General features: G+C 33.3%; 1 pseudogene; it reads right to left on the reverse strand.

Moving 5' to 3' along the window:
• Positions 1 to 1,219: 1,219 nt before the first annotated feature.
• On the reverse strand, positions 1,220 to 12,245 carry LOC139528710 (uncharacterized; annotated as a pseudogene).
• Positions 12,246 to 24,847: the final 12,602 nt, after the last annotated feature.

Genomic DNA, 24,847 nt, shown 5'->3' on the forward strand with positions numbered 1-24,847 from the left:
ACATACAGACAGTATCTAATAACCACAGACATTACATACAGACAGTATCTAATAACCACACACAGTACATACAGACAGTATCTAATAACCACAGACAACATATACAGACAGTATCTAATAACCACACACAGTATATACAGACAGTATCTAATAACCACAGACAGTACATACATACAGACACTATCTTATAACCACAGACAGTACATTCATTTATATTGTCACAATTTGTCATGTACACCATTGATATTGTTAAGGGGAAGGTATGATGCCAAGAAACTTGTTGAAACCATGACATATCCTGTATGTGCCTGTTTCAGGTCAGGAACTTCTTATTCACTGACTGTCGATTGTTGATGAGTATCATATTTTTTTTCATTCTTTATTTTCTACTTAAATTATAAAAGAACTGACTAGTCTGTATAGGTTTTGCTCATAGTTGGAGTCCTTACAGTGACATTTAGCTGTTACTTTATGTGTCATTTGGTCTTTTGTTAAGAATTTATGTTTTTGGAAATCTTACCACCTCAACTCATTTTTGCATGGCATGTTATAATGGTTAAATCTGCTTCATTCAAATTCTGTATAATATCATTGTCATATTGGCCATACAACTATGTAAACATCTCCAAGTGGCAAGTGTATATGGAAAAATTCTTTGTCTATCAGGCTACTCATTGGGTGCAATCTTGTATCTTGTATCTAGTATAGTATATTTTGACAAATAAAACAGAACAATATTATATTATATAATTTGACTTTTTATTCAGTAAGTGCCAGTTTTTAACTTCAAAGTTGCAGTCCTGACACTTATAGGGAGGCCTTATATACTTGACTATCACATATCATTTACAACAATAATTACGTTAATAAAGTATTAATTCTGGTAAGGACATATATTTTATACAGGATTGACTTTTGCTTATGTTAAGATGTGATTCATATACTAACTTTGTTGAGGGGCCATAAAATATCATTCTTTTCCTCATTTGTACTAATTTTTGTATTACCCCAGACAGGACAATACTTTTGTTCAAAACACATCGGTATCAAAATGGTTTAATGAACAAGCTAAAATCTAGTTGTAATAAAAATAAGAATCAATGGCACTTATCATCATATTACAAGTTGATGTGTCTTAAAAAAAATGTCTAAGAAAAAGTGTTGCACTCCTGACAATTTTGGAATCTTTTCTTAACACCCTTTATTTTCCTAGGATATTTTGCAGGATTATTCTACTCTCCAAGTCCAAATAGTCAAAAATTTAATCAAAAGGGGATCAATAATCTTTGCATCAAAAGTAATGTTTTGATCTCTGTAATCAATTGGGTTGAACAAAATATAATTATTTGATAGTGTGTGTAACTAGATTTTAAACAACATGTGCTCCATATTACAATACCACAGAAAAAATTTCAAATGACTCATAAAATTATCATAATTCATATAAGACAAATTACTCTTCAGTTTTCTTAATTTAGCATTGTTTTGCTCGACCATCTGTGTGTTCACCTTGCTTAACTCTGGATGAAATTTTGCCTCATAAACTCTGGAACAACCTGCAATGAGGAGAAATGCAATTAAGTTTTTTAAATAGTAAATGATATACCTAGTCACAGAGAAAAAATAAACTACAATTTGTTTTTACATTTTACACTACAGCTGTTTCCTTGCTGCTCTGAAATATAAAAAAATATTAAATAAAAGAAAACATGATGTACAGCTTAATTATTCTTTTGTATTTGTTATTTGCATTTTAAAAATATTGTTGTCATTTAAATATTTATCAAATTGAAACATATTTCAGCAATATAGCACTGCCTAAAAAATCTAAACAAAAATAGAAAAAAAATCTAACAAAGATGCAAACAAAAAGGTTGATGTATTTGATAGTAAATTTGACAAATATATAGTTTATGCATCAGAATTTGTCAAATCTTTTAATGACCAGTAAAAAGATTACCAGTACAGGTGTTGTATGTATATTTGATAAACAGCCCTTTATGCCTATATTTTACCCCTCATAGTAAAATATTTAGCATAAAAGGCCCATCCGTGTTAAAATCAATACAAATTCAAGCCACAAAAATTATGTCTTCTTTATTCTTAACTTGCTATAAATCATAAATTTGTAAAAAATAAAACTTACTGGTATGATTTCCCCAGTGCAAATTGTCCACAACAAACAGTGTGTCTTTAAAAAAATCAGGATCTCTGTTTAGGCAGTATGAATGCAGATTGCAAGCATTGTCATAGATGACAGTAGTTGGTGCTAAAAAAAAGAATAAATTTATGTAAATCACTCCTATGTATGAAACACTTGGTAGGATAAAAAAATAGCTTCTGAAACAGGCTATAGATATCTTTTCATTGTGCTTCATTACATATTGTCTATCTAAAAAGAGAGTAATTATAATAAATGATTTGTTTTTAGATATTATATATGTAGAACTGTAGAACTAAGACAAGAATGTGACCATGGTATACAATAATGTCCCACTCACACTATCACTTACTATGTTCAGTGAACCATGAAATTGGGATCAAAAATCTAATTTGGCATTTAGATTAAAAAGATTTTATCGTAGTGAACATGTGCACTAAGTTTCAAGTTGATTGGACTTCAACTTACTCAAAAACTACCACGACCAAAAACTTCAACCTGAAGCAGGACAGATAGATGGACATATGAACAGACCCACAGGCCAGAAAACATAATGCCCCCCAGGGCCCTACTATCATATATAGGTGGGCATAAAAATCAAGGTATAACATATATGTATATATAAAGCATTGAAAATAGGTACCTTTCTTAAATCTGGTACGAAGAAATGTGAAAGGAACATTAGGAGATTCATTGCACTCCATTATTTGGAATCCATAACAAATACCTGAAAAGAAAAAAAAATCTATTTTCAATAATTTTTTTAACAATATTTAATTCAGAAGCCTGTAATTCAGTGGTTGTCGTTTTTTTAAGTCATGATAAGTGTTACTTTTTTGTTATTTATACATAGATTAGGTCTTTTTCTTAGAATCGTTTTACATTGTCATTAACAGAGACCTAAAGTTGTTAATTTCTGGATTGTTTGGTCTATTGCAGAGAGTTGTCCCATTGGCAATCACACCACATCTCCTTTTTTATACACACAGTACATATATACAGACAGTATCTAATAACCATATACAAAACAAACAGACAGTATTTAATAACCACACACAACACATAAAGACAGTATCTTATAACCAAAAACAATTCATACAGACAGTATCTAATAACCACACACAGTACATACAGACAGTAACTAATAACCACACACAACACATACAGGTAGTATCTTATAACCACAGACATTACAATGACGCCTTTTGACGCCTGTATAGTACCTCAGTTGAAACACTTTGACTACGAAATGTCTGCATCAGACTTAAAAAAGTTTGTTTCCAATATGAAAAGGATATTCATGGGAATATCTGACTTGAATTTCATTGATGAAATATTCGTTTTTTTCACAATGCATTATAACTTTAAACCTTATGTTTTTTTTTATTGAAAAAATCCTATGCGAATCAAGTATGTGAGAGAAAAAAATCCATGGAGGAAAGGGATATTAAATGCAGAGCACCTGAAAGGAAATATTTGAAAAATATGTATTACCGTGTTTACAAAAAGCAGTAAATATCCCAGGCAAAAGTGTAGGATGCCTTGTTGCCTCTTTCTTGCACTCGTCTTTTAACACTTTTGATCTATCTGCCTTGAAATTCCCTCTTGTCCTTATTTTCTTCAAAGCTGGAAAATAGCATGTATTATCTACAGAGAATTATAATTGGCCATCATCTGTAGATAAGGACTTGGAAAAGGTGTTAACTGATTTTTCATATATTCCACGAAATATTAATTTATAGTTAGATGGTATAGGTCCCGATTCTTTTAAAATATCAAACAATAATGGTACTTTGATTTGTAAAAATTCCACCATTTCTGGATAACTTGCTGGGTCGTCTGAGATATCCAGTACATCATTTAATTTTTTTTTTCATCTACTGGTATCAGAGCACAAGCAGGCGATGAGCTGGATATTAGATTCATAATAAGTCTATGTTCTATTGGACAAACTTGACAGCATCCTAGACTTTTCAGCATTTCAAACAATGGTAAAGCAGGTGCAAATGTTTTCTTCAGCCCAGTAATGATTTCACTAAATTCAAAGTTTTGGATTTCCTCTCCCTTGCTAAATTTTTGCACCAGGTCTCTTGTTTTTTTATGGTTGATGACTACTCTGTCCTTGTAACTAGTATAAATAGAATTGAAGCATTATGAATAATATAGAAAATTGTTATGAAAATATATTCTAAAAATTTGACCCTCCATCTGTTATGGGTGGCATTGTTTTTTCTGTTGTACATGTATATTAACTTTTTAATAGGATTAAACTTATTCATCTAAAAATCCTTGTTGATTCTTTATAATACCAGCTGGTTACAAGAACTAGCATTCTGATATCCGATACATTTATCAGCATGGAAATTTTACTGAAATAACAATAAACAAATTAATTTCTGTTCAACCTTCCCAAATTGTAATTATAAATGCATACAATCACTTTATTTGAACTCTGGTTGATAGTTGTCTCATTGGCAATTGTACCTCATCTCCATTTTTTTCATATTAATCCTTGTTCTTGCAAACTTTTAAAAGGTTTAATCCTAAGTGTTGCAAAAGTTCAAATATGTATATGATTGGTATAAGCATGAATTGTCTTTTATTCCTGTGGATTGACATAAAGGACTGAAAATAGTACAGTCATTTGGTTGAGATTCCCACTTCACAAATGTTTTGCGGAAGGACAATGATGTAGTATCACAAACTATAGTATCAGGAGTGTCCCCACATTCTGTGCATTGGAAGCCAAGGTTATAGTCAATATTTAAAAGACTAAGAAAGGCATACCAGGAATGCCTAAACTTGCAGTAAGTCATCATCTTTTCAAAATCTTTATATCCCATTTGCTTCATATGGTCTGACCATACCTTGTAATATGCATACATGGTACACCTATGGAATAAAACAAATAAACAGTTGCACCATGAGAGCATAATATGCCTGTCACAATTTCAAAGAATAAAGTTCAAAACAAGGAATTATTTGGTATTGGAATATATTTTAATTCTGGAAAATTGAGGAGAAATGTATGATGGAAACTAATCGAACTAAAAAGGGTTAGCCATGCACACATGGCAAACAGGGTTTAGTTTGTTCATACTGAAATGATAGTGAAAGTAAAATTAAACCTTAGCCATGCATACATGGCTTACCCTATTTAGTTGGTTAAGTTTTTCATTATACATTTCTAATCAATTTTCCAGAATTCAAAATCATTCCAGATTCAAATAACTCCTTGTTTCAAGTACTTCTCAAAGTTTTATGCAAATTGGTTAAAGTGTTTTTGAGTTAATATCCGACATGTTGACGACGGACAATATTTGACTAAAATACACCCTGTTAACAGCTTACTTCGCTTACTAGTTACATTAACAAAATTGAAGACTGTAGTGCATTTATTAAGAAATTGAGCCCTATTCACTTTTATACCACTCTAATACATGCCATCAAGATGTATTCTAGCCTCTAAATCAATTCACTTGAACTCATTTTCTCTCCCCCTTCCCCATAAAAAAAAAACCCTTCTGTTGTCAATTTATTTAAGCAGCAGGGCTGGCAAATATGTATCAGTTAGTGTCTGCCAGTAATCAAATACATGAAAAGTTCTAATTGTTAATAAAATTTCTAACAAAAGATTTCAGATATTTAAAGTACCATTCTTTCAAGAATCATGTCCAGTTTAATAAGTTTCAATTGAAAAGTGGTTTTGTGGTGGGATTTTAAAACTTATGTTTTTTTTTTAGAACAAAGGTAAATTGATAACAATACATAACTTTTCTGTATACAGTACAAATACTTTTTAGTGTACTAGTATCTTAATTAAATCCCTGAACATATTTTCTGCCTAGACTCTCAAGGCCTGGTTGTTAAAATGTAAAAGAAAATTTGAACAAATTTCAAATAAAATTTAGTAAAATTTTATATCCTTTATATATATATATATATATATATAATCAGATATTACCAAACAATTGCAATTAATAGTCGCTTTAGGCCTTCTGAGTTTCGTCCCTTTACATCCATATGAATAAATAACCATTTGTACTTGGGACTCATCAGTAGGCAGTACAAATAGTGTCAATAGTTGAAAAAAAATGTAAGTTTTTTTTCGAGTCTTGTAAAGTAAAGTGAGTTCATTTATTAGTAAAATATTTTAAACTTCGTTTATTACTTTGTCTCTCATTACTCTTAAAAAAGTTTCTGTCAAAGTTTCATAAAATTGTATAAAGATTTGACTAAGTAAATAATGTGTAACAAACTTGAACCTAACAATGAATCTACTTGATATTAACTGTAAATAAACTTAGTCCATTTATCAGATAAAACATGAAAAAATATGAAAAAGTGAGAAGAATTTCTTAAATGGACTCAAATTGAAATATTGACAAAAAGAAACCTTGTGGTAATTTGAAAAAAAAATAATAAATATCATAAACAACAGTGCAAAGACAATGCATTTTGACTTCAATTGAGAAAAGATTTTATCAAGTTATTTCAGGATTCACTTGTACAGACTATATATGAAGAATCAAAAACCATACAGTAATCTACATATAGCCATAATTTTAAACATAGGTATTTAAAACTCATTAAAATACCTTGCATGTAAGAAATGAAGCATGTAATCACGCAATACACTATGATGTACAAGAAATGATTCCATGTTCAAAATGCAGGATTCACTGCCATCAAAAATGAGCTGATTGTCACATTTGGAACATTTCTTTCCATAGACTACAAGAACAAAATAAAAAGATAAATAGTTAGATAATGACAGGTTCAAATTCTTATATCATTGCAACATATTATACATTTTTAATAAAAAGGGTGAATATACAAAAGTTCCAAATATTTCATTTTGGGCGCATATGATTTTTCTATTTTCAGTTTATTTTCATCTGTCACGTCATGCAGAGCCTAAAGTGGCTTGTTATGATTCTTAGATTTGTTCATTGTTGATCAGTCATTGAACTACAACCTTTATTTGGTGTCTGGTGGAAAATTATATCATTGGCAGTCATAAAAATTATAATACATTGCAATTCTCAAATGAAATCTGAGGCTAGATTATATGTACTGGGTATTATTGTTGTTCTTTTTAAAGTATAAAATTGATATTTCATCGTTGATCAAATTTAAATCCTACATTATACAATATATTACCATTGGTCTTGTGGATCTCATATCTGCAAAACAATGGAATTTCATCTTTATTTTGTTTGAAGCAGGTGTTCTCCCAAGGACTGTGACATCTGTCACAAATAGGAATAGAAATTTCATCAGGAAACATTTGAAAAATGTTTTCTTCTTTCAGCTGGTTTACTTCAAGATATGGCTGCCTTAAATGTTCAGGGAGGTGGAATTCTACCAAGTTTTTTGATAAGGTTTCATAAATGTAGGTCTTCTTTCTGGGATGATCATTAAGAAGTTCCAAAAGCTTATAAATATAATCAGGTACTTCATCTTCTTCACACTTGTTTAGGTAGATCTGAACATGTTTGCAGTGCTTGCAGTGTTTTTGCTGACAGGTGAAGCAAAATACAGAGGATGACCAAATAGAAACAACTCCTGGTGACATGCCTGGATATATAATTGCCACGTAACACGTTCCAAAATTCAATTCTACCATACCCAACTCCTTAAAAGAAAAAAGAAAAAACATACTGAACTATAATGAGCCTGTCTGTGCTGCTCACCTTGGTCTATGTCATATTTAGCAAAGAGCACTCGTTTTTTTTTTCAGCAAAGGTAAATGCTGTGGCTTTATTATTATTCGTTGGATACCAATTTTCTTGGGATTAGTGGGTAGAGGGGAAACAGAAATTCCAATATTCTTTGAAAATTACAATTTTATATATGCTTGTCATGCAGTAATTGGCAAAACCACAAAGAAAATTCATTCCCAGGAGAATAATTGAACCAACACAATCATAAATGAAATCCTTGCATTTAATAAGATGAAAATTAGATACTACATCTTGGCAAAATGACCTAAAAATTAACAGAATACATACCTTTTTTGGTGTTTCTAATTGCATACCATAAGAATGATCTGAAAATTTGAGAAAATATCAGGTGAATGGTCTTCCTGCAAATAAAGCTACAGGCTTTGCTGGTTGAAAAGCAGGGTCATCCGACAGAATGTTTTTTCAACTCATCGGTGACCTTTATCTTTTAATTATTTTTTTTCACATAAGCTTAAGCTGTAATTAAACTAAACTATATTAAAATTTAAGCGATTTCTGTAATGTAGTTCTTTTTTATTTCAATATTTCCTTTTTTTCTCCTATCAGAACAAAACAAAAGTATTTGAACAAAAATGCATGCTCATATCAAAGACAGATTTTGATATTAAATGAACAGTGACCCCATATTTTTATTTTGTTTTTCTATTATTAAAGTAAAGGATAAAGTTTATTTATAGAAAAAAATAGTGAAAACCTATATTTAAACAAGAATGTGTCCATAGTACACGGATGCCCCACTCGCACTATCATTTTACATGTTCAATGGACCGTGAAATTGGGGTCAATACTTTAATTTGGCATTAAAATTAGAAAGATCATATCATAGTTAACATGTGTACTAAGTTTCAAGTTGATTGGACTTCAACTTCATCAAAAACTACCTTGACCAAAAACTTTAACCTGAGCTTCACACTATCTTCTTCTTTGTTCAGTGGACCATGAAATTGGGGTCAATACTTTAATTTGACATTAAAATTAGAAAGATCATATCATAGGGAACATGTGTACTAAGTTTCAAATTGATTGGACTTCAACTTCATCAAAAACTACCTTGACCAAAAACTTTAACCTGAAGCGGGACGAACGAACGGACGAACGAACGGACGAACGGAGGCACAGACCAGAAAACATAATGCCCCTCTACTATCGTAGGGGGGGCATAAAAACTAAATTTGAGGTACTTTTTAGAAATTCCCTATCATAATGACTATGTATGTAAAGTTACAAATGGATGCAACTATAACTTCATCATAAACTACCTCGACCAAAAACTTTAACCTGGCAAAGAGCTGTTTCACACAATCTCATTTTCATGTTCAATGAACCATGAAATGAGGACCAAAAAACTAAATTTGAGGTACTTTTTAGAAATTCCCTATCATAATGACTATGTATGTAAAGTTACAAATGGATGCAACTATAACTTCATCAAAAACTACCTCGACCAAAAACTTTAACCTGGCAAAGAGCTGTTTCACACAATCTCATTTTCATGTTCAATGAACCATGAAATGAGGACCAAAACCTAAATTTGAGGTACTTTTTAGAAATTCCCTATTATAATGACTATGTATGTAAAGTTACAAATGGATGCAACTATAACTTCATCATAAACTACCTCGACCAAAAACTTTAACCTGACATGGGACGAACGGACGAACGAACAGACGAACGAACAGACGGACGAACGGACGCACAGACCAGAAAACATAATGCCCCTACTACTATCGTAGACGGGGCATAAAAAAACAAGAGTGCACACACTGAAATGTCTCGCCTTCTATACTAATCAATGATATTATGTTGATAATCCTAAGTATAAAGCTAAGCTTTAATACAACTGTCACATAAACTTAACATTAACCAAGATAACTAAACAAAGACCAATGAACCTTGAAAATGAGGTCAAGGTCAGATGAACCATGCCAGGCAGACATGTACAGCTAACAATGCTTCTATACAACATATATAGTTGACCTATTACTTATAGTTTAAGAAAAATAGACCAAAACGCAAAAACTTAACACTGCGCAATGAACCATGAAAATGAGGTCACGGTCAAATAAAACCTGCGCGACTGACATAAAGATCATAAAATATTTCCATACACCAAATATAGATGACCTATGGCATATAGTATTAGATAAAAAGACCAAAACTCAAAAACTTAACTTTGACCACTGAACCATGAAAATGAGGTCAAGGTCACATAACCTGCCCGCTAGACAGGTACACCTTACAATCATTCCATACAACAAATATAGTAGACCTATTGCATATAGTATGAGAAAAACAGACCAAAACACAAAAATTTAACTATAACCACTGAACCATGAAAATGAGGTCAAGGTCAAATGACAACTGCCAGTTGGACATGTACACCTTACAGTCCTTCCATACACCGAATATACTAGCCCTATTGTTTATAGTATCTGAGATATGGACTTGACCACCAAAACTTAACCTTGTTCACTAAACCATGAAATGAGGTCGAGGTCAAGTGAAAACTGTCTGACAGACATGAGGACCTTGCAAGGTACGCACATATCATCTATAGTTATCCTATTACTTATAATAAGAGAGAATTCAACATTATAAAAAATCTGAACTTTTTTTTCAAGTGGTCACTGAACCATGAAAATGAGGTCAAGGACATTGGACATGTGACTGACGGAAACTTCGTATTATGAGGCATCTATATACAAAGTATGAAGCATCCAGGTCTTACACCTTCTAAAATATAAAGCTGTAGCCGCCGCAGCCGGATCACTATACCTATGTCGAGCTTTCTGCAACAAAAGTTGCAGGCTCAACAAAAATGATTTATACCCACGAGCCCCCATGGGGTTGACTGACAATTTTGGTCATGATAACTTATTTGTAGATCTTACTTTGCTGAACATTATTGCTGTTTACAGTTAATCTTTATCTATAATAATTTTCAAGATAATAACTAAAAACTGCAGAATTTCCTTAAAATTCCTTAGTCAGGTGTAGCAACCCAACAGCGTGTTGTCGACTTCATCTGAATATATATGGATGGATAGATCTTAACCTAGCGAACATTTTTACCCAAGCTCAGATTTGCTTTAAATGCTTTAGTTGCAGAGAATATAACAGTGTAAAATCAAGTAAAATACCTGGTTCTTGAAATTCAGGAACAACTTCACAAAAAGTGTCAATATCCTTAACAAGATGCTTTGTCAGTCTAATATGTTGACAAGTAACTTCTTTAAAATCTGCAAAGAAAGAAAAAAACTTACAAGATTTCCTAGAGACTAAACAATTTGTATTTTTATGATTTGAATTGACATTTTTGTCTTTATCAAAAAAAAATTTAGATGAAAAAACTGTCAAGATAGGTGCAATTTGGGTACCGTCACATATGTACACTGTAAAGGTTTTGTGACCTATTTAAAATATTTAAAGGTTTTATGACAATTTTAAAATATAGAAGTTCTACGTAACTGAAAGTTCTAAATAGAGTATTTACCATATTGCTACTTAAGGAAGTCTGAAAATGCTGTTATTACATTTTCTTTAAAAACATTATGTGTTTAATATGTTCATCATGTATGTTCATACAATTGTTTTTTTATTAAAAAAAAAAACCACCTCTGATTACCTTGAAAATGCATTTCTAATCTTTTCGATAAGGAATCTATATATTCTGCATTCTTTAAATTGCAAGTACAGCTGTATAGCCATGTACACTCAACAATACTGTTAAAAAATACAGCTTTCCTTTTAACAATTTGTATCTTCTGTTTCTAAAAAAAAACAAAAAAAAACAGTTATGAATAATAATTTTCAATTGGCTTTCAGTTTTGTTTAAAGTCATGCAAGGGATGTTCTAATTATTGAAATTCTGCTTATCACCATGATCATGATGATTATCAAATATCAATCTACATGATCTGTGTAAAAAAATAGATTTCTATGCAATCAAAGTTAAAATTAAGCATCTAATATATAATTCTATATTTTGTTCATTACACATCATTCATCTTTCATACTGTAGTCTAATTCAAAATTTTGAACGGGTATATGAAATGCACAAGCAATACATAAGTCTTTCTTAATTTCTACATTTTCAGCATACAAATTAAAAGTAATTGATAAAATTCACAACAACATGAACAAAAATGTAAATATTATATTGTTAAGGGGAAATAGGTAGCTTTCATTTAATCGTATAAAACCTCCATCATCATCTACCATAAGTTCTTTCCTGCTACTGTTGAAGTCTGCCATAGCGAAAGTCGTAAAGTCTTCATTGCATGGACCAAAATATCCAGATTCGCTGATTAACAAGCTATACAACAGAAAAGGATCCTCTACTGGGATGCTGCAAGATGTTGTAGTCTTTGCACAATTTTCTGCCACCTAAAAACAAATGAAAAACCATGTTGACTTTTGACATCCAATTTTATTATGAGCAAAATTATATGTAAACACACAAATATATCTTTCACCTGTCCTACATGTCTATACTTTTTATAGAATATTATATAGTCTGTATGTACTGTCTGTGGTTGTTACATACTGACTGTATGTACTGTGTGTGAATATTAGATACTGTCTGTATGTGTTGTCTGTGGTTATTAGATACTGTCTGTATGTAATGTCTGTGGTTATTAGATACTGTATGTATGTAATGTCTGTGGTTATTATATACTGTCTGTACGTACTGTCTGTTGTTATTAGATACTGTCTGTATGTAATGTCTGTGGTTATTAGGTACTGTCTGCATGTACTGTCAGTGGTTATTATATACTGTCTGTATGTAATGTCTGTGGTTATTATATACTGTCTGTATGTAATGTCAGTGGTTATTAGATGCTGTCTGTATGTAATGTCTGTGGTTATTAGATACTGTATGTATGTACTGTCTGTATGTACTGTCTGTGGTTATTAGATACTGTCTGTATGTACTATTTATGGTTATTAGATACTGTCTGTATGTAATGTCTGTGGTTATTAGATACTGTCTGTATGTACTGTGTGTGGTTATTAGATACTGTCTGTATGTACTGTCTGTTGTTATTAGATACTGTCTGTATGTAATGTCTGTGGTTATTAGATACTGTCTGTATGTAATGTCTGTGGTTATTAGATATTGTCTGTATGTACTGTCTGTGGTTATTAGATACTGTCTGTATGTACTGTCTGTTGTTATTAGATGCTGTCTGTATGTACTGTCTGTGGTTATTAGATACTGTCTGTATGTACTGTCTGTGGTTATTAGATACTGTCTGTATGTACTGTCTGTGGTTATTAGATACTGTCTGTATGTACTGTCTGTTGGTATTAGATACTGTCTGTATGTACTGTCTGTGGTTATTAGATACTGTCTGTATGTACTGTCTGTGGTTATTAGATACTGTATGTATGTACTGTCTGTGGTTATTAGATACTATATGTATGTACTGTGTGTGGTTATTAGATACTGTCTGTATGTACTGTGTGTGGTTATTAGATACTGTCTGTATGTAATGTCTGTGGTTATTAGATACTGTCTGTATGTACTGTGTGTGGTTATTAGATACTGTCTGTATGTAATGTCTGTGGTTATTAGATACTGTCTGTATGTACTGTGTGTGGTTATTAGATACTGTCTGTATGTAATGTCTGTGGTTATTAGTTACTGTCTGTATGTACTGTCTGTGGTTATTAGATACTGTCTGTATGTAATGTCTGTGGTTATTAGATACTGTATGTATGTACTGTGTGTGGTTATTAGATACTGTCTGTATGTGTTGTCTGTGGTTATTAGATGCTGTCTGTATGTACTGTCTGTGGTTATTAGATACTACCTGTATGTAATGTCTGTGGTTATTAGATACTGTCTGTATGTACTGTCTGTGGTTATTAGATACTGTCTGTATGTACTGTGTGTGGTTATTAGATACTGTCTGTATGTAATGTCTGTGGTTATTAGATGCTGTCTGTATGTAATGTCTGTCGTTATTAGATTCTGTCTGTATGTACTGTGTGTGGTTATTAGATACTGTCTGTATATACTATTTGTGGTTATAAGATTCTGTCTGTATGTAATGTCTGTGGTTATTAGATACTGTCTGTATGTACTGTCTGTATGTACTGTCTGTGGTTATTAGATACTGTCTGTATGTAATGTCTGTGGTTATTAGATACTGTATGTATTTACTGTCTGTGGTTATTAGATACTGTCTGTATGTACTGTCTGTGGTTATTAGATACTGTCTGTATGTAATGTCTGTGGTTATTAGATGCTGTCTGTATGTAATGTCTGTGGTTATTAGATTCTGTCTGTATGTACTGTGTGTGGTTATTAGATACTGTCTGTATGTACTGTTTGTGGTTATAAGATACTGTCTGTATGTAATGTCTGTGGTTATTAGATACTGTCTGTATGTACTGTGTGTGGTTATTAGATACTGTCTGTATGTACTGTCTGTTGTTATTAGATACTGTCTGTATGTAATGTCTGTGGTTATTAGATACTGTCTGTATGTAATGTCTGTGGTTATTAGATACTGTCTGTATGTAATGTCTGTGGTTATTAGATATTGTCTGTATGTACTGTCTGTGGTTATTAGATACTGTCTGTATGTACTGTCTGTTGTTATTAGATGCTGTCTGTATGTACTGTCTGTGGTTATTAGATACTGTCTGTATGTACTGTATGTACTGTCTGTGGTTATTAGATACTGTCTGTATGTACTGTCTGTGGTTATTAGATATTGTCTGTATGTACTGTCTGTTGTTATTAGATACTGTCTGTATGTACTGTCTGTGGTTATTAGATACTGTCTGTATGTACTGTCTGTGGTTATTAGATACTGTATGTATGTAATGTCTGTGGTTATTAGATACTATATGTATGTACTGTGTGTGGTTATTAGATACTGTCTGTATGTACTGTGTGTGGTTATTAGATACTGTCTGTATGTAATGTCTGTGGTTATTAGATACTGTCTGTATGTACTGTGTGTGGTTATTAGATACTGTCTGTATGTAATGTCTGTGGTTATTAGATACTGTCTGTATGTACTGTGTGTGGTTATTAGATACTGACTGGGTGAGTTGTCTGTGGTTATTAGATACTGTCTGTATGTACTGTCTGTGGTTATTAGATACTGTCTGTATGTAATGTCTGTGGTTATTAGATACTGTATGTATGTACTGTGTGTGGTTATTAGATACTGTCTGTATGTGTTGTCTGTGGTTATTAGATGCTGTCTGTATGTACTGTCTGTGGTTATTAGATACTACCTGTATGTAATGTCTGTGGTTATTAGATACTGTCTGTATGTACTGTCTGTGGTTATTAGATACTGTCTGTATGTACTGTGTGTGGTTATTAGATACTGTCTGTATGTAATGTCTGTCGTTATTAGATTCTGTCTGTATGTACTGTGTGTGGTTATTAGATACTGTCTGTATGTACTATTTGTGGTTATAAGATTCTGTCTGTATGTAATGTCTGTGGTTATTAGATACTGTCTGTATGTACTGTCTGTATGTACTGTCTGTGGTTATTAGATACTGTCTGTATGTAATGTCTGTGGTTATTAGATACTGTATGTATGTACTGTCTGTGGTTATTAGATACTGTCTGTATGTACTGTCTGTGGTTATTAGATACTGTCTGTATGTAATGTCTGTGGTTATTAGATGCTGTCTGTATGTAATGTCTGTGGTTATTAGATTCTGTCTGTATGTACTGTGTGTGGTTATTAGATACTGTCTGTATGTACTGTTTGTGGTTATAAGATACTGTCTGTATGTAATGTCTGTGGTTATTAGATGCTGTCTGTATGTAATGTCTGTGGTTATTAGATTCTGTCTGTATGTACTGTGTGTGGTTATTAGATACTGTCTGTATGTACTGTTTGTGGTTATAAGATATTGTCTGTATGTAATGTCTGTGGTTATTAGATGCTGTCTGTATGTTTTGTCTGTGGTTATTAGATACTGTCTGTATGTACTGTGTGGTTATTAGATGCTGTCTGTATGTTTTGTCTGTGGTTATTAGATACTGTCTGTATGTACTGTGTGGTTATTAGATACTGTCTGTATGTACTGTGTGTGGTTATAAGATACTGTCTGTATGTACTGTGTGGTTATTAGATACTGTCTGTATGTAATGTCTGTGGTTATTAGATGCTGTCTGTATGTGTTGTCTGTGGTTATTAGATATTGTCTGTATGTGTTGTCTGTGGTTATTAGATACTGTCTGTATGTACTGTGTGTGGTTATTAGATACTGTCTATATGTACTGTGTGGTTATTAGATACTGTCTGTATGTAATGTCTGTGGTTATTAGATGATGTCTGTATGTGTTGTCTGTGGTTATTAGATACTGTCTGTATGTACTGTGTGTGGTTATTAGATACTGTCTGTATGTAATGTCTGTGGTTATTAGATACTGTCTGTATGTATGGTGTGTGGTTATTAGATACTGTCTGTATGTGCTGTCTGTGGTTATTAGATACTGTCTGTATGTACTGTGTGTGGTTATTAGATACTGTCTGTATGTAATGCCTGTGGTTATTAGATACTGTCTGTATGTAATGCCTGTGGTTATTAGAAACTGTCTGTGTGTAGTGTCTGTGGTTATTAGATACTACCTGTATGTGTTGTCTGTGGTTATTAGAAACTGTCTGTATGTACTGTGTGTGGTTATTAGATAATGTCTGTATGTACTGTCTGTGGTTATTAGATACTACCTGTATGAGTTGTTTGTAGTTATTAGATACTGTCTGTGTGTACTGTGTGTGGTTATTAGATAATGTCTGTATGTGTTGTCTGTGGTTATTAGATACTGTCTGTATGTACTGTGTGTGGTTATAAGATACTGTCTGTGGTTATTAAATAATGTCTGAATGTGCTGTTTGTGGTCAACTGGTGGTTATAGATATTATCTTATCTCCTATATATATATTTCTGTGACTGTATCTTACATTAATTTGTAGGATCCTTTACTATAGATAATTTAGCTGATCTGTAACAATAACATCTTCATGCCTTATATATCATGTACTGTAGTACGCCGCTAGATTAAAACTGACGTGGAAAGGTAACACATGCCCACCGAAAGCTCTTTCTTTGAGAGCCCAGGTGGTCGTGTGGTCTAGTGGGACGGCTGCAGTGCAGGCGATTTGGTGTCACGATATCACAGTAGCATGGGTTCGAATCCCGGCGAGGGAAGAACCAAAAATTTGCGAAAGCAAATTTACAGATCTAACATTGTTGGGTTGATGTTTAGACGAGTTGTATATATATATATATATATATACATTTCTAGGAATATGATTGGTTATAAGTGGCTGTGAAGAGGCCATGTATATTCCATATTAGGTTAGTAGTGACTCAATGTGATGCTTATTTCAATATACAGTTAGTAGTGAAGTTAAAACTTTGACACTTTTTGATTATCTAATTGTATTGAAAGATCGGTTTAATATTTTTATAGATAATGGAAACTTACAAAAATTGTTGACTACATCATCTAGGGTAGCATTGCATTTATTTGTATTCCTTTGTTGATGAGAAATTTTCACACTATCTGTCTTTTTACGCTTTGGAGGCACACTATTAAGGTTATATTTCAATAGTCCATTTCCTTGAACTTTGTTTAATGGCACTGACACTGGCTTCTACAATTATGAAAATAGATAGATTAAAATCAGTTTTGGAAATGCTGCCAGCATAATGTAGTACTTGAGTGAAGTTCATTTTTTCTAAAAATGTACTTATCAGAAACGGAGATGTACTGTTTAGTGTACATGTACTTGATGTATGTATTGGTGATGGAGAGTGTACTGTGTACATTGTACATGTATTTATTGGTAATTCGTATATTTTCCATTTGATTTTACTGCCTAATATTTTCAACTATCAACGTACTGGCTGTACGTACTATACCATGTGGAATATCTTAACTTGCCCTAACAGGCTCGTCTAGATATTCCACATGATATAGTCAGTATCAAAAACAAAAGTACCTATTATTCTATATATATATTGGTGGTGGAGCTTAGTGTACTTTGTACCTGCATTGGAAATGGTGATTTCCCTGTGTAGTGTACATGTATGTATTGATGATGGTGAGTGTATTGTGTACATTGTACATGTATGTATTGGTGAGGGAGAATGTACTGTGTACATTGTACATGTAAATATTGGTGGTGGTTCTTAGTGTACTTTGTACCTGCAATGGTAATGAAGATTTCCCTGTGTAGTGTACATGTATGTATTGGTGATGGTGAGAGTACTGTGTAGAGTACATGTACATGATGTATGTATTGGTGATGGAGAGTGTACTAGTACTGTGTACATTGTACATGTATATATTGGTGGTGGTGTTTAGTGTACTTTGTACCTGCAATGGTAATGGTGATTTCCCTGTGTAGTGTACATGTATTGGTGATGGTGAGAGTACTGTGTAGTGTACATGTACATGATGTATGTATTGGTGATGGAGAATGTACTAGTACTGTGTACATTGTACATGTATATATTGGTGGTGGTGCTTAGTGTACTTTGTACCTGCAATGGTAATGGTGATTTCCCTGTGTAGTGTACATGTATGTATTGGTGATGGTGAGAGTACTGTGTAGTGTACATGTACATGATGTTTGTATTGGTGAAAGAGAGTGTACTGTGTACAATGTACATATTGGTGGTGGTGCTTAGTGTACTTTGTACCTGCAGTGGTAAAGGTGATTTTTCTGTGTAATGTACATGTATGTATTGGTGATGGTGAGTGTATTGTGTACATTGTTCATGTATGTATTGGTGGTGGTGCTTAGTGTACTTTTTACCAGCAGTGATAATGGTGATTTCCCTGTGTAGTGTACATGTATGTATTGGTGATGCTGAGTGTATTGTGTACATTGTACATGTATGTATTGGTGGTGGTGCTTAGTGTACTTTGCACCTGCAGTGGCGATGGTGATTTTCCAGTGTAATGTACATGTATGTATTGGTGATACACATGGAGTTCAACTGTTTATCAATAGTATAGAAGTGGATGTAGAGAACAGGGTTGCATTCAATATTGTAGCGGCAACATGGGGCTAAGTGGATTTATGACTATTAAATGTGCAGCTAGCTTAAATGTACTGATGTACATGTAGCTGCTTCATAGATATTAATAGCAACTAGGCTAGCTACTTGTTCAGTAGACTAAAATTTACATCTATAACCCTACGTAGCAGCTAAGATATTGAACCCAACCCAGGATTGGAGAGATGAAATATTTATAAATTATTGATACTGACAATTGTTGAGGGTTAACATTGCATTCAATATAGTAGCAGCTACATAGATTTTTACTAGTTAGTAAACATGTAGCTAGCCTAGCTGCTAAATTTATCTAGATAGCAGCTAAGCTAGATTAACATTCAGTACCTAAAAATCTATGAAGCCCTATACATGTAGCTGCTATGACAAAACGTTCAATATCAAGGCAGCTAGAATAGCCCATATGTGTCTAATCATTCTAATATATCAGAATGACATCATTTGTAATTCACCTTATCACCATTCTCAGAGGGGCAATTTTCTAACTCACACACACATCTCCATTAATCCCGACAGGGAGTGTACATGGATTCCACTGTACCCTCGCAGCTCTCGAGAGGAATTTTCCAGGGTTGAGTTCAATATTGTAGTAGCTACGTAGCTGCTATCAATATCTATGTAGCAGCTAGTCTATACTATAGCTACTCGTTGAATAGTCAAAATCTATGTAGCACTACATAGCAGCTATGATATTGAACACGGCCGAGAACATGTACATATATCGTTGAATAGTCAAAATCTATGTAGCACTACATAGCAGCTATGATATTGAACACGGCCGAGAACATGTACATATATACATTTTTGATTCCCTGGCCTAGTTAGCATGAACTTTTAGGATTATTTTGTAGATCTATTTAGCGGCTTCACTAGTTAAACGTCCAATAGCCAAAATCTATTTAGCGATACGTAGCAGTTACAAGAAAAAGTCAGTGTAGAAGTCCTGAGCTACAGTATAGACATAGAAGCCAACTCAGTTCTTGGCCGATTCGATAAAGTAATGTAGCACATCCTCTGATATCTTAACCTCAATATCTATGTAAAAAAGCAAATATATAAGTCTGTAGAAATATGTAGGTATATTCGAGAATTATGATACATGTAGGACAATTCCCCGTTGTATTAAAGCCAGAATTGGTAGCTACGATGTAACCATACTTCTTATTTCCTCTATAACTCAGATATATATATACCCTTTTCGGCATCTTGTTTCCACCATTTTTTCCTATTCTTTCGGGTCGTCTCTAGCACAATCCATATTTAAAAAAAAATAAAAATCCAAAAATAGTTGACCAATCAAAACGTGGTTATTATCGTGGTTGATAGATCTGGTCTTAGTGGTACATGTATATTATACCTCAAAATATCCCCTTTTTAACACAATAAGTTCTTTGAAAATTTAATACTTTGAAGACATTCAATAGCTCCATAATTTTTACACATTTATTCTATGTTCCTCTACTTTCCTAATCACCACAAATAATTAAGTTCAGTCATTTGTTAAAAATAGAAACATGTCCAATATCACTACACAGAGATTTTTCTTTACACTTGACTTTTGAGTTCCTCATTTCGAGGCGCATTAGGGATGTTGTCCCAGATACATATTGACTTGATAAACAATTTAACCCCTAATCAGATTTGCTCTAAATGCTTTGGTTTCAGAGTTATAAGCCAAAATCTACATTTTACCCCTGTGTTCTATTTTTAGCCATGGCGGTCGTCTTGGTTGGTTGGATGGCCGGGTCACTGCACACATTTTTCAAACTAGATACCCTAATTATGATTGTGGCTAAGTTTGGTTAAATTTGACCCAGTAGTTTCAGAGGAGAAGATTTTTGTAAAAGACTACAAAATTTACGAAAAATTGGTAAAAAATGACTATAAAGGGCAATAACTCCTTAACGGGTCAACTGACCATTTTGATCATGTTGACTTATTTGTAGATCTTACTTTGCTGAACAATATTGCTGTTTACAGTTAATCTCTATCTATAATAGTATTCAAGATAATAACCAAAAAAACAGCAATTACCAATTCATGGGCAGCAACCCAACAATGGGTTGTCCGATTCATCTGAAAATTTCAGGGCAGATAGATCTTGTCCTTATACACAATTTTACCCCATGTCAGATTTGCTCTAAATGCTTTGGTTTCAGAGTTATAAGCCAAAATCTACATTTTACCCCTAGGTTCTATTTTTAGCCATGGCGGCCATCTTGGATGGTTGGTTTGCCGGGTCAAGGGACACAATGTTTAAACAAGATACCCTAGTGATGATTGTGGCCAAGTTTGGTTAAATTTGGCCCAGTAGTTTCAGAGGAGAAGATTTTTGTAAAAGTTAACGACGACGGACGCCAAGTGATGGGAAAAGCTCACCTGGCCCAAAGGCTAAAAAATACCTAAATACTACTAGTATAGTAAAAAAAACTGATAAACTATATACCTAAGTTGGAACAGACTATACAATTGTGTGCTCATTAAACCTTTTGTCTTTTTTGTTTTGTTTTCTAATAGATAATTAGTAGAATTAAAAGTGGGCAAACCAGGAGGAAACCAATAAATTTCACTGTTGTTTTACAAACATTTTTCCACTTGAGTTACTTCCCCTTTTTTGTAACCATTCAAAATTATTTCTTATATTAACTTACGTTTTTTGGGTAACACAAGAGAATTCAAATACATATTGAAATATAACTTTTCATTTTTTTCATACCTTAACACTTAATACAATTACATGTATCATGATTATAAAAAAAAAGTTGAAAATTATTTTTTTCATCTATACTTCCTTTAACAGTTTAACTTTATTTTACTTTACTCTAATTTCAATCTTTGGTAGAAAGTTTTAAAAGCCTGTCTCTTCAACACTTCAAATGTACAATGTATCTTAGTGTTGATACTTGAGGTTGAAATACTGCAACAGGTCACAAGGTAGTACACAAATGAACCATAAGCTTATAAAAGTGCAATGAAAAGTAAATGATGTTTTAGAAACATTGATTTGAATTATAAGAAAAATGTCCCTTAAATACTGAAATTCAGCTAAAAAAAAATTGTACGCGTTATGACCGGAGATTTCATTCTTCAATGCAGGTCATGACCTGCATATTCATGGTCACAGGTTGACAGGTATGCAAGATATTTATAACTATTAACACTAGCCATGCTAGCAATCAACACACTGGAGGATCTAGATATTTTCATAAGTGGGGGCACACTGACTGCCTAAGAGGGGGCCCGCTCCAGTCACACTTCAGTGATTCCCATATAAGCAACCAAATTTTTTCCCAAAAAGAGGGGGCCTGGCCCCCCCAACCCTAAATCCGCCTCTGCAACATATTTTCATAAGTGATAGTCTCCCTTTGTACTGTGTTACATACAATATGCTGAATTTTCAGTTATGTAATAAATGATGTACCTTCAATGGTGTTTGTTTGTATGCCAGTGTCAGGTTTAATCTGAATGTTCCAATTGGAACTTCCAAATGTTCCATGCCACAAACAGTATACTTAATCTTTATCCCCATTATTCTGTCCTTTTTTCTCTATACTTTATATTTTTGCCCATTATTCTCTGTTCTGTAAAATTCCACCCACAAACTCATGAAGTAGATTTTCTAAATGTATTATGGCAGTTATCCACTTTTGTCAAACTATTTGAGTGTAAGACCAGTGGGGTGTCAAACCAATGGGGTGTCAGACTAATGGGGTGTTGGATCAATGGGGTATCAGAATATCGGTGCGACCCCAAATCATGCTCTCCCATGGCCATTACCTTGTCATTTAACCCCCACGTTAGGCACCAATATAACCAGAGAGTACTTGAAGTTCTATAGCTCAGTTGGTATACTTGTAAAAGAGAGGTCCAGAGTTTGAGTCCAGGTGCCTGTTGAGACAAGCAATTTTGAAATGAAATTAATGCTCTCCAGTTAAATATGCGCCCAACTAAAACACCCATGGTTGTCTAAGAGAGGAATTCTAGCTTGGGTATGTGTTGTAAGAGTCATTATGGTATGGTGACTCTTCCTGTAGGGGGAAGGGGGGTGACGGGATTCTTTACTGTAGGAAATGAGACCTGTATATAATTACTAACTTAGTCATACGTGAGCAGTTGTGCTAAGGAAGTAAGTCTTAAGCTCAGTCGGTGTAAGTGCTGCCTGGTAACATTGAGATCCCGGGTTCGAGACCCTGTGCTGGTTGAGACAAGATGATTCTGTAAGAAGAATCTAATACAAATATAGTCCAAATAATTATGACATCTTGAAAGGCTATTACATTTTTTTTGTTTGAGGCCTTACATCATTTGTACATCATGTACATCAATGTACATCGCAGGAAGGCGTCAATGCAAAAATTATTAAAATAGCTTTCCAAGACGTCATAATTATTTGGACTAATACAAATTTTAAGTCTTGTCTTCTTCTTCTGGTATACATTGTATACATGTTCAGTTACAGATTCATTAATATTGTCAAAGATTAGGAACTGTTGCATGCGTTGAGTATGTGATTAAAAATATGAACAAAAATTTATCTTTAAATTTGTAGAATACTTGGTGATATTTATATGAAAGAAAAACAACAAGTGAGTAAAAAAATATGTACATTGGTATTTATAGAATTATATTATGTTGTGGAGAACAGTTGGTGTCAACTGATATCTATAGGTTCCAATGGTTTGACATGCTACCACAACTTGCGGTAACATGTTCCATTGGATGATTGTTTGCAGAAAGAATGACCGTTTGTAGCTGTCTTTAGAGGTGGATATTTGCCGAAATGTTTGAGTATGTAATTTTCTTGTTCTAGTATCTGATGGTATGAGGAGTAGTGATGGGATTGCAATGAGTCCATGGATGACCTTGTAGAACATGATAAGTCTGGTTTTGAGCAATGCTCAGTGAGTGAGGGCCATTGTAGTTCGTTTATCATGGATGTAACTAGACCAAATAATGACTAACATGTAACACTACTTGTGTTGTGGTAATTGTTAAATACATATCGGGCTGCACGCCTCTGTACCATTTCTAGCTTATTTTTATACTCTGCTGTGTGTGGATCCCATAAACTACAGGCATATTCAAGTTTTGGGAAGCACGGGATTTGATATTGGTGTTAGAAATTTTTAAGTTTTTCCTCTGGAAGCCAATAGAGAGGGGGGATAGGACCTTTGTCGGGACTCTGGGATAGGGTGTTGATATCGAGATTGACCCTTTCGGGATCCTGGATTTCTTTTTTTCGAATTTTGGGAAGTCAGTTGATTTAATTATTTAAATTTGGGACATCTGGATTTCGTGTTTTTTAAGCCCGGGATTTTCGGGATCAGGACGAAATTTGGACTTATTAGGCTTATGCTCTCCAGTTACACCTGTTTACAAGGTGTATATATTTAGTAAACACATCAACATGTTTCGTGTTCTTCCGCTTACATTTACAAAACTTACATTTAACTAAACATTCATTGTCATAATTTTGATGAAAATGTCATTGTGGTATGCAGATAAATTCTCAAATGAAAGATCTTCGTGAGAAAATTTCCTGAACGAGACACCTACAATATCAATCGGTACGTTTTCTAACTTTTAAGAGCGACAAACAACAACACCCATAAAAGAAACTGGTCATCGAATAAATACAGTTATTACAAGGAATGGCACGGAATAAGCTAAATTCAGAAAAAAGATAATGGAGTTAAACAGAACAAAAATCTCTAGATATATTATACATTTAGGCGTATGGAAAGTGACCCTTTTAATGTTACGTTTTGGTGGTTTGTTGATTAATATACTTTTTGCCAAGCACTGACATATTATAAATGATTCTGACCATTTACTTTTTGCCTATACCTTATTATTCTGCAGAGTG

Source organism: Mytilus edulis, chromosome 1 (assembly GCF_963676685.1).
Source record: "Mytilus edulis chromosome 1, xbMytEdul2.2, whole genome shotgun sequence".
NCBI lineage: Eukaryota > Metazoa > Mollusca > Bivalvia > Mytilida > Mytilidae > Mytilus > Mytilus edulis.